The sequence below is a fragment of the Canis aureus genome, unplaced genomic scaffold (genome assembly GCF_053574225.1).
Source record: "Canis aureus isolate CA01 unplaced genomic scaffold, VMU_Caureus_v.1.0 ptg000453l_RagTag, whole genome shotgun sequence".
Lineage (NCBI taxonomy): Eukaryota > Metazoa > Chordata > Mammalia > Carnivora > Canidae > Canis > Canis aureus.
The window spans coordinates 181,208-193,536 of record NW_027554626.1 but is presented as its reverse complement, the minus strand read 5'-3'; the positions used below and the strand labels follow the sequence as shown (position 1 = coordinate 193,536).

The 12,329-nt window shown below is 36.7% G+C and overlaps 1 long non-coding RNA gene across 1 annotated transcript; it reads left to right on the top strand.

The window, feature by feature from the left end:
• Nucleotides 1–736: 736 nt before the first annotated feature.
• On the top strand, nt 737–12,041 carry LOC144310131 (uncharacterized). The gene is made up of 2 exons (XR_013375829.1): nt 737–1,044; nt 10,234–12,041. It is a non-coding gene; the product is annotated as an uncharacterized LOC144310131 (long non-coding RNA).
• The last annotated feature ends 288 nt before the right edge of the window (nt 12,042–12,329 follow it).

Below are 12,329 nucleotides of genomic sequence, written 5' to 3'. Positions count from 1 at the left end.
ATGTGAATCTAAAGCCAAAATTTTCTCTGTAAGCTTGTTTTAGCTATACACCTACAAGTTTTAATATATAGTATTTTCATCAGTATTTAAAAATATTTTCTATTTTTCTTTTTTTTCCCTTGAGGCATGAGATATTTAATGTTCTATCTTTAAATTTACAAATATATAGGGCTTTTCTAATTATCTTTATGTTATTCTTTTGTAATCTAATTTCATGATGATCTGAGAAAATATGATTTCAATCCTTTGAAATTTGATAATTTCTTTATGGATGAACTATAGTCAAATATTTAAAATGTTCTGTATGTACTCAATAATAAAGGGCATTAAGTAGTTTTAATATTCATTTTGAAGTTTTACATACAAGATAAGTAAATCAAGCTTGTTAATTGGGTTAAAATTTTCCTTCTATTAATTTCTGTCTGCTTGTTGTAAAAGTCATTGAGAATGGTAAGTTAAAATCTGTGATCATTAATTTTCATATTTCTCCTTTTTTTAAGATTTTATTTATTTATTCATGAGAGACACAGAGAGAGAGGCAAAGACACAGGTAGAGAGAGAAGCAGGCTCCATGCACAGAGCCCAATGTGGCACTTGATCCTGTGACTCTGGGATCACACCCTGAGCCAAAGGCAGACGCTCAACTGCTGAGCCACCCAGGTGCCCCATATTTCTTCTTTTTGAATTGTAAATTTTTGTTTTCTATATTTTGAGGCTAGTTATTAGGTACATATATATTCAGAATTATTTTTGCTTACAGGTAAATTAAGTATTTTGTCAAGAAACATCACTGTTTATCTCTAATTTTTTTTAATTTTTATTTATTTGTGATAGTCACAGAGAGAGAGAGAGAATGAGGCAGAGACACAGGCAGAGGGAGAAGCAGGCTCCATGCACCGGGAGCCCGACGTGGGATTCGATCCCGGGTCTCCAGGATCGCGCCCTGGGCCAAAGGCAGGCGCCAAACCGCTGCGCCACCCAGGGATCCCTATCTCTAATTTTTTTAATGACAACTTTGAGCATAGCTTTCTCATACTTGTTTTGGTTAGTGTTTAAATGATTTGGTACATTGTATTATTGACCATAGTTCTTCACCCCTTCATTTTGTGTCCTTTGCCATGTGACTACTGTTCCTTCTTCTAGAGATAGAATACCTTTCTGAGCTTTGACTTTGGATTAAGTCACATTACTTATTTTAGCCTTGAGATGTTAGTAGCTATAGTGCATACAGAATCTTGAAATGTGTTTGTTCAACTGAACTTGCCCACGCATCTGACATTACTGTAAGAATGTGCCCTAACTACATAGGTGGGAAATAGAGTAGACTTAGACCTAAATTCCGGTTTGGAGTCTAGACCAGCTCATTCTAAGATGTATAAAAAAGAATAAATTATTTTGTTTTAAGCTACTGAATTAGAGACATTACTATAGCAAAAGTGAACAGCTATAGAAGAAGTAAGCTGTAAGCAGGGTGCTCCAATAGCAAAAAACTAAAATACATAATAGTTTAGAACCAGGAAGCAGGTATTGAGGAGACTCTAATAGGAAGCTGGAAAAATGGCAGGGAAAAAGAAATCAGAAAAATTATGATTCATATAATGGCAAACAGTTGGCAAAAATGTTGCATGGGATAATCTAGCAGAAAATAATTTAATAAACTTACAGAACTGGGGGAGGAGATTTTGAGGAAAAATGTTAAATGCACAAACTATTTCATTTGGTAAGATTCTACAAGAAAGAGATGACTTGAGAAAAGGCATGATCCATTTGCAGGCAAAATTAAAGAGATTATAAATTGCCCAGACATTTCAGATTGGAAAATAAAACATTCTCATCTAATAAAAGCCCTAGCCATTAAGAAACAGCTTGAGGGAAAAGACTAAACCTAGGGCATTGGGTAAAGACCAGATCAAGGATAATGGCTATTGAACATTTTCTTAAGAGCTCTGGAAGAATTAAGATGGTACCTTGCATATCAACAACAAAGGTAAACAAGTTAATTTCTAGAAATACAAAAGGCATAGTCCCACAAAAGTGTGACATCCCCCAAGTATCTGTAATTTAAGTGTAGAGAGAAGGGCAAGTCTCAAATAGAATCAGGGGTTTGGTTTTGGCATACAGAGTTGATTAGAATCAAATATGAAATCCCCGTTTTTTAAGAGAGATGAATCAGTAGAAGCACTGCCCACTTGGAACAAAAGAAATTGTGATATTTTGAGGCAAAAAAGACTTCTGGATACCATTACACACCTTTTAGAATGGAAAAAATCCAAATCAGTGGCAACATCAAATGCTGGTTAGGAGGTAGAGTAACAAGAATTCTCAGTCATTACTGGTGGGAATACAAAATGGGACAGCTACTTTGGAAGACGGGTTAGCAGGTTCCTACAAAACTAAACATACTCTTACCATATGACCCAGTAATCAAACACACTGGTATTTACTGAAAGGACTTACAAACCCATGTCCACACAAAAATCTGTAACATGGATATTTATAGCAGCTGTATTAATAACTGCTAAAACCTGGAAACAACCAAGATGCCCTTCAGTAAGTGAGTACTTTGGTACTTCAACATAATGGAATATTATTCAGCACTAAAAAGAAATGAGCTATCAAGTCAAGAAAAGACATTTAAGGAAGAGCCTTAAATTCATATCACCAAGTAAAAAAAGGCAATCTGCAAAGGCTTCATACATGACGCATGATTCTAACTATATGATATACTAGAAAAGGCAAAATTATGGAGACAGCAATAATATCAGAGGTAGCCAGGGGTTGGGAGAAGGAAGGGATGAATATGTGGAGCACAGAGGACTGTTAGGGCAGTGAAAATACCTCATATGATACTATAATGGTGGATAAATATTATACACTTGTCCAAACTCCCAAAATGTACATCAAGAGTGAAATCTAATGTAAATTATAGACTTTAGGTGATAATGTGTCAGGGCAGGTTCATCAACTATAACAAATGTACCATTTTGGTGGGGGGAGGGATTTTGACAATGGAGGAGATTAGGAGATATGCAGACAATGGGTATAGGAGAACTCTGTACCTTCCTCTCAATCTTTTTGTGAAGCCAAAAAAAAAAAAAAAAAAAAAAAAAGAAAAAGGACTTCTGGGGCAGAGGATTCTAGGAAGATGGTAGAGTAGGAAACATTAACTCATCAGAAATCTGTCTCCTCACCTAGACAACTATTGCACCAATGGAATCTGTCTGATGTAACTATTTTGGAACTCTGGAGTCTATCTGAAGGCTTATAGCTAGGTTTCCAGGGAAGTCTTGGACAGTAAACAGTGATAATCTCTGGGAGCTCTTAATACAGCATCAGCTCTTCACCCCCCACTCCCTAGCCTCATGGCAAGCAACTGTGTACACGATCCTGAAGCAGTTTGTATGCAGCCTGTGAGAATCAAGTGGGAAACCAGACCTTTTCCTTTAAATATTTGGGGATCTGGGCTCTGACTGCTGATTGCTTCTCCTGACAGTGGAAGGAGAGATACAGAGCCAGGCAGCTGTTACTTTAAGTTCATCCACCTCCATCCAAAGTGACTTCCAGGAGATTTAAAGGCTTCACACACATTTTATCCTCCTGCCTCATTAATGTTTATGTTTTTCTTCTTTTGGAAGCCAGATATTTAAGAAGTAGGATATTGGAAAGCAACTGCATATATAGGGGATTTAGAATGTCATGGCAAAGGCCCAAAGAAAGGAGAAAGCATAGAATAGATCTAGAAAGACCTTAAGTTTACATCTCAGGCAGATCCTCAGCACAGAATCAGGCTACAAGAACAATAAAAAACAACAATGACAACAACAAAAAGAGCATATGGTGGCAAAGAGGGAAAATATGCTTTTGAGCTGCTACATTATATGATTCAGTTTTTGTCTAGTTTTTACATAAAAAATCAAAAGGCATACAAAGAATCAGAATAGTATTTCCCAAAGAAAAACATTAACAGAATACATCACATTAACAGAATGAAGGAAAAAAATTACATGACTATCTCAACTGATGTAGAAAGAGCATTTGACACAATTCAATACCTTTTCATGATAAAAACACTCAATAAACTAGGAATGGAAGGAAAACACCTCAACATAATAAAAGCCACATATGAAAAACACACAGCTAATATTATCCTCAAAGGTCAAAGGCTTGTTTGGAATGAGACAAGGATGTCTATTTTTGCAACTTCCATTCAGCATAGTACTCTAAGTTCTAGGCAGAGCAATTAAGCAAGGCATCCAACTTGGAAAGAAGTAAATTTATCTCTATTTGCAGATGATAAGATCTTATATGTAGAAAGCCCTAAAAAATTGGACAAAAACTTTTTAGAATAAGCAAACTGAGCAAAATAGCGTGATACAAGATCAACACTCGAACAACTGCATTTGTATACATTAACAACAAGCAACCTGAAAAGGAAATTAAGATAATTCCATTGACAATCCCATCCAAAAGAATAAGATACTTAGAAATTTCAACCAAATAGGTAAAAGATTTGTACAGTGAAAACTACAAAACATTGGTGAAGGAAATTAAAAATTACTTAAGTAGAAGAATAGGCTATTGTGGATACTATTTAATACTGTTATGATGTCAGTGCTAACCACGGTGATCTACAAATCTGATTAAATCCCCACTGAAATTCCCATGATGCTTTCTGCAGAAATAGAAAAATCCATCCTAAAATCTGTATGAAATCTCATGGGACCCCTAATAGCCAAAAACAATCCTGAAAATGAAGTTAGAGGACTCACACTTATGATTTCAAAACTTACCAAAGCTATAGTAATCAAAACAGTATGGTGCAGGCATAAAAACAGATAAACAAATGGAATAAAGAGCCCAGATATAAACCCTTGTATACATGGTTGCTATGGACTGAATTGTGTTCCCCCCCTCCCTGCACTCCACAATTCATATTTTAAAACCCTAATTACCCATGTGACTGTGCTGGAGATAAGGCCTTTAAAGAGTGATTAAGGTTAAATGAAGTGACAAAAATGGATCCCTGATCTGTAGACCTAGGGCCCTTACAAGAAAGGAAGAGACACTAAAGGTCTCTCTCTCTCTCTGCCATGTGATAACACAGCAAAAAGCAGCCCTTTGCAAGTCAAAAAGAGAGCTCCTACCAGAATCCAACTATGTTAACACCCGGATACTGGACTTCTACCCTCTAGAACTGTGCTAAATTGATTTCTGTTGTTTAAGCCACATTTAAAACTTAACCCAAAATGGATCAAAGAAACATAAGAACTAAAATTATAAAACTCTTAGAGGAAACATAGGACAAAAATGTTACAAAACTGGGTTTGGTAAAGATTTCTTGGAATGATGCTTAAGGCACAGGCAATAAAAGCAAAACTAGACTTAATGAAAATTAAAAACATGCATCAAAGGACACTATCAATAGAATAAAACTATAACCCACAGGAGAAAATATCTGAAAATCACATATCCAATAGGAATTAAAATCAGAATATATAGTGTCCTCATATATTATTCTTATTGTGAAATCTGCGTCTAAAACCCCCATCATCTAAATCACCTGTATAAGTCTCTTTGTATTGGGTGTTGTTTCTCTTGTTTTTTTATCATGCAGTTTTATCTTTTGTGCCTATTTTCTATTTTGACTGAACACCAGTAAGTGTTCCTCTATAGAAATTTCTGGGAGTGGATAACTCCAGTAGTAATTCTGTATTACCTAAACCAGATCAAGATTTGAAATTATTTAAAATTGGTTTTCAGGGGCATCTCAGTGACTCAGTCAGTTAAGCATCTGCTTTGGGCTCAGGTCATGATCCCAGGATCCTGGGATATCAGGCTCCCTGCTCAGCAGAGAGTCTGCTCCTCCCTCTCCCTTTGCTGCTCCCCTGCTTGTGCCCTGTGTGTCAAATAAATAAATAAAATCTCTTTAAAAATAAATAAAATTGGTTTTCAGTCTCTGGCTAGGCTGGTCTATTTCAGGTTCATCCTTCCTCTGAGATTTTATCAGGTATTATCCCCCTCTTTGGGGGCCTTGAACTCTAGTTTTTCCCACAGACTTCATGATTGTGAGTATCGCAGGCTTTTAGCCATCTTTATTGGAAATGGCAGATACTCAGATCTACAAGAAATGGCAGAAACCTCTAAGGGAAAAACACCTCTAAATGCTAGACTCATCTCTCTTGAATGTCCTCCTAGTTGGTCTCATAGGTTCTCACTATACTGTTAGTTACAAGGCCTCAAACAGATTTTTGTTTCTATTTCAAAAAAACCACTTTCCTAATTGCTCTCTGTAGGAGAGATGGTTCAAATTGCTTAGTTTAACATTATTACTAGAAGCTAAACTCCATACTCACTTACTTTTTAAAAGGATATTTATTTGTCAAAGTAAACTTCCATAAACTGGCCTGCAGATCATTTATATAAGAATTATCTAGGGTGCCTGGGTGGCTCAGTTAAGTGTCTACCATCTGCCTTCAGCTCAGGTCCTAGAATTCAGCCTGAGTGGGGCTCCCTGCTCAGCTGGGCATCTGCTTCTCCTTCTCTCTCTGCCCTCCACCTCATGCTTTCTCTCTTACTCAAATAAAATCTTTTTAAAAAAATGTTTAAATGCAATTCCTAAATTCTCTCTCCAATCTAGCTGAGTCAGAACTGCATTTTTAACCAGCATCCTGGTTCACCGAGTACCCATCTGTATATAAAAATAAGCAACTGGGGCAGCCCAGGTGGCTCAGCAGTTTAGCTCCACCTTTGGCCCAGGGCCTGATTCTGGAGACCTGGGATCGAGTCCCATGTCAGGCTCCCTGCATGGAGCCTGCTTCTCCCTCTGCCTATGTCTCTGCCTCTCTCTCTGTGTCTCTCATGAACAAATAAATAAAATCTTTTTTAAAAAATTAAGTAACTGGAGGGGCTCAGTGAAAAAAAAAGTGTTAGACTTTTGATTTTGGCTCAGGTCCTGATTTCAGGGTCGTCAGATCAAGCCCTGCACTGGGCTCTGCACTCAGCAGAGTATCTGCTTCTCTCCTTCCTCTGCGCCTCTTCTTGCTCATGCTTTCTCTAAAATAAATTAAAAATAAATAAATAAGTGGAGAGATACTCTTTTTTATTTAATGATAATTGACCACTCAGTCATAAAGTTACTACTTTACAGAAAAGTTAATGGGAATACTTGTCTTCTAAACAAAAAATCCTAGTATACTTGCATTTTAAAATGTAATTAGGTAGGGGTACCTGGGTGGCTCAGTCAGTTAGGTGGCTGCCTTCTACTCAGGTCATGATCTCATAGGTTCTGAGACTGAGCCCCCAGTCAGACTCCTTGCTCAGCAGGGAATCTGCTTCTCCCTCTGCCTTTCCCCTGCTCCCCAGCTCATGCTTACTCTCAAATAAATGATAAAATTTCAAAACATACATTAACTTCATGATCTTGTATTTAAATATAATGTTGGGCAGCCCGGGTGGCTCAGGGGTTTAGCGCCGCCTTCAGCCCTGGACCTGATCCTGGAGTCCCTTGCAGGGAGCCTGCTTCTCCCTCTGCCTGTGTCTCTGCCGCTGTCTCTCTGTGTCTCTCATGAATAAATAAATAAAAATCTTAAATATATATATATACACATATATAACTGTTATTTTCCTTTTTTTAGTTTAGTTATTTTTAAGTAATCTCTATACCCAATATGGGGCTCACACTCACAACTTTGAGATCAAAAGTCACATACTCTTCTAAGCCAACCAGGCACCCCATGTACACTGTTACTTTAAAACATTATTAGGGGATCCCTGGGTGGCTCAGCAGTTTAGCGCCTGCCTTTGGCCCAGGCCACAATCCTGGAGACCTGGGATCTAGTCCCATGTTGGGCTCCCAGCATGGAGCCTGCTTCTCCCTCTGCCTGTGTGTCTGCCTCTCTCTCTCTATGTCTATGATGAATAAATAAAATCTTTTAAAAAATAATAAATAGGGATCCCTGGGTGGCGCAGCGGTTTGGCGCCTGCCTTTGGCCCAGGGCACGATCCTGGAGACCCGGGATCGAATCCCACGTCGGGCTCCCGGTGCATGGAGCCTGCTTCTCCCTCTGCCTGTGTCTCTGCCTCTCTCTCTCTCTCTGTGACTATCATAAATAAATAAAAATTAAAAAAATAAAAATAATAAAAAACAATAAATAAATAAATAAATAAATAAATAAATAAATAAATAAATAAAACATTATTAGGAGATCTATATAAGATATGAAATGTAAAGAACCAAATCAAAAAAAAACTCATCTTATTAATAAGATCAAGATGTGTTAGGGACGACTGGGTGGCTCAGTGGTTGAATGCCTGTCTTCGGCTCAGGGCCTGATCCCAGAGTCCTGGGATCAAGTCTTGCATCGGATTCCCTGTATGGAGCCTGTTTCTCTCTCTGCCTGTGTCTCTGCCTCTCTCCGTGTCTCTCATGAATAAATAAATAAAATCTTAAAAAAAAAAAGAAAAGAAATGGGAAATATTTTATTTTCTCACATACATAACCCCTACTGGCATGTTAGATAGCTTATATTCATCCATGAAACTTCAAATGTTTATAGCCCCTTCTCATTTTACAAAACTCAAATCTAGTTTTTTTTAGTCAAGCCACACATATTAACTTCTATTAAACTTGACTTTAAAAAAAAATGAACTTGACTTTAATGTCTAAAAATATAGTCTTATTAATTTCCTTTTATTAATATCTTCAAAATGCAACACAATCTTCTTGGGTAGTCCTACCAAAAGGAACAGAAATATATAATTGTATTCCTTTCAACTATATACTAGCTTTTATATGATTATTGCTTTACCAAGTAGGAACATTTTAATCAATTTTTTATTTCCCTATTATTTGTTTCTACCTATTCCTTAGTCAACTTCACAAATATTCTGCACAGTCTTTGATCTTTTAACCTAGTCTAACCACAGTGTCTCCCAGCATGTTATTCACCCTCTTAGATTCTTCATCTCTGATAAAAAGGTGACCTTCAGGGGATCCCTGGGTGGCTCAGTGGTTTGGCGCCTGCCTTTGACCCAGGGCGCGATTCTGGAGTCCCGGGATCGAGTCCCACGTCGGTCTCCTGGCATGGAGCCTGCTTCTCCCTCCTCCTGTGTCTCTGCCTCTCTCTCTCTCTCTATGTCTATCATAAGTAAATAAGTAAAAAATTTTTTTTAAAAAAAAGGTGACCTTCAATTGTGCTATCCAATCATCATTGGATTTTGAGTCATGACTTAGTCTGCCTCTTAAAATCAATGTGTTTTTTTTTCTTTTTCCTGTCCTGTAACAGACTTTTAGTAAAACTTTGGTAAAACTTTCAATAAAATATTTTACAAAACCCAAATCCAGACTGTATGTTACTAGGGAAAAACAAAGCCAAAAAAACCCCAAATAAACAAGGTTAAAAGAGAACCTACCCACTCAGGGATTTGGGGACCATATTGATGGTCAAATCAAATTATTTAAGCCAAGTATATTTTGTCTGGCATAAACTTTAAGAATTGGCCTTTTATTTGATTCTGAATTCTAAATATAATTATATCATGCTCTACTATTCTCTACCTCCAAAATATTACTCAAGTCCATAAATTAGCCATTTCTGAGAATTTATAGCACTGAGTTTAATAATGACAATGTATGTTTAAAAATATATGTCTGTGTTGCTTAATTTAACACACATTTTAAATTATGTACATAATTTTCTTCTACATTCTGGTACTCCCATTCTTATTCCAGTCCAATTTATCTTTCTCGATATTAAAGTCTAGGAATCTGTCCATTAGTTCCTCTCATGCAAAGATTTTATTACTCAACCATATCTGAAGGACTGCTTTCATCAAGATTTCTAGTAATAGGCTCTCCCTGTCCTTATGAAAATAACCTTCAATGTGGAGAGCTACAGTGTGAAGAACATTAATGAGTTCATGACTGGTACTCTTTCCTAGTTATGGTGTGAGTTAGGTGTGAAGACATACTGCCAGGGTGAAGATGGGGGTTCAAAAATGAAATCATTATTACTAAGTGAAAAATAATTGATATTTAATTTGGCAGAACTTCATGCCTGAGGGGCAGTTAATTTTAATGTATTTGGTTCCAACTTTAATGGAAATATTAAGAGAAAAATCTTATGGGAATAAGGTTAAAATCAATAAGTGTTAGGAAAACCTTAGAACACATTAGAAACAAACTCATTGCTATAATCATAAAATCTCAGATGTTTCTCCTGTTTTCTCTTTTAGGCTCAAAAAGAGGCTAAAATTTGAATTAAGGGCTTAGAAGATTTTTTTCTCGTCTTTGTAAAATTGAGTAGATAAAAGGACATGGAGAGAAACAGGACTGTTTGACAATCCTTCTCCTATGATACCACCCCAAACATAAAAAGATCTAAATGGTAGCTCACCAAATAATGTCTGCATAAAAAGAATAAAAACAAGTCTGCATAAACACTTTAGGAATTTTAATTATACTTTTTGTTTGCTGCATATTTTTTCCTTTGTTCAGGGACTTGCAATGGGAAAGGAAGCTGTGCCCCAAGAAAATTCCCAGAATGCACCATGATTTGTGCTGCATTTGAAGCCTCTGCTTATTAAGGACACCTATGAGTTTCTTCTTTGTTTTTTAAGAGGACAGAACCCAGTAATAACTCAAATGCTCAGACCTCTCCCCAGACATCATTTTTCTAACAGTCCAAGAGGAGCTGATTCAAGGTCAGAGGTCATAGGCTGTGCTCCCATTTGCCAGCTGGCAGTAAGCTCCAAGGACAGAGGGTGCAAGAAGCGTGACGATTCCTGAAGATGCTCATTCACAAAGCACTGAGAATATCCCCACGGATACCTCAGAAATACTCATTTTATGTCAGTTTGGTGGGTTGGAGAAAAGGGGGTCAATTTTCTGGGATAGCTTTGCAGAGCTTCACATCTCTGATCTCATCTCACTGAAGCTGACTTTATTTTACAATAACACAATAAAGTCTAAGAGAGGATAAAAAGTTTCTATTATAAACATTATCTGCCCTGTGACTCAGAACAGAGCTATACTGACTAAAAGGCAAATATCTGGAAACCTCAGTTGAGAGAAACAGTGGCTAGTATGAACATTCTATCTAGAATGACAAGAAAATTTCCAGACAGAGGGAAATCAGGATATTGAAATGTTGATCTACAGTAATTTGGGGTGAGTTCTTTCCTCAAACTTATTCTTGAGTTTTTGTGCACTGGTCCCATACCACATTCAGAATTTGACTGTTTTTTTCTTTTCCTAAATGGCTAAACTGAGATGCTGTGTGTAAGAAATGGAAATTGACAAGATATGACCGAAGCATTGGAAATCAATCCAAACTAAATGTGCTTCTTAACTATAAGTGAACAGTTGAAAACAATCCTCTTTTATAGCCATGGAGATAAATACTCTGTTTTTATTAGGAAAAAATTGCTTTGGACTGAATAAAGTCATTTGATTAACAAGTCAAAGCAGATGGTTTATTGATGTTTCAGAAAGGAGTTTACAAGGTCTAGTGAAAAAAGAGACCTAGCTCTGAATTAACAAATTACCCTGGTATATAGGACATTGACAGTTCACTGTTAATAGATTTATGGGCTACTGCTGGGTGTTTCATCCCTATTTGGTTTATTATGATAAAATATTGGGGCATGGGTAACCTATAGCCTTATTGCAATATACCATATTGACCTTTGAACTTTAGGACCTGACAGCAAAACTATGTATTAGATTTTTAATTTGTCTTAATCTAACAGGATCAACATCAGTGTTGTGTGGTTTATTTTGAAGAGGCCATTCAGTGTAATTAACACATGGCATACTGGCTTGGGATTTGCTAGAACTCAATAAATTAGCTCTCAGAGGTTATAAGAGTCACATGTTAAGATCCAGAAGTCACTGGTGAAATGGCATGTGGTTTGAGTAAAGAAAGTATCTGTAAGGAATCTCACTCTTCAACTTGGAAATATTTTTTGTCTCTCTGGAAATTTCAGAATCTTTGTATTTGACAGTGCATCTTCTGACTTCAATAAATTTTTTATTTCTGGAAGTTCTTCTTTTTATTTTCAATCTGCCTGGATATCTGTCTGTTCTCTTTTCCATTTCTTTTGTATCTTTAAATGTTTAGAACAGTTATTTTATAGTCTTTATTTGAGAATGCTATTATTGAGAATTCTTGGGCGTCAACACTGCTAGTTTGTGTCCTAAATTTGGGTTACTGAGTTCATTTTTTTTTTAATTTTTATTTTATTTTATTTTATGATAGGCACACAGTGAGAGAGAGAGAGAGAGAGGCAGAGACACAGGCAGAGGGAGAAGCAGGCTCCATGCACTGGGA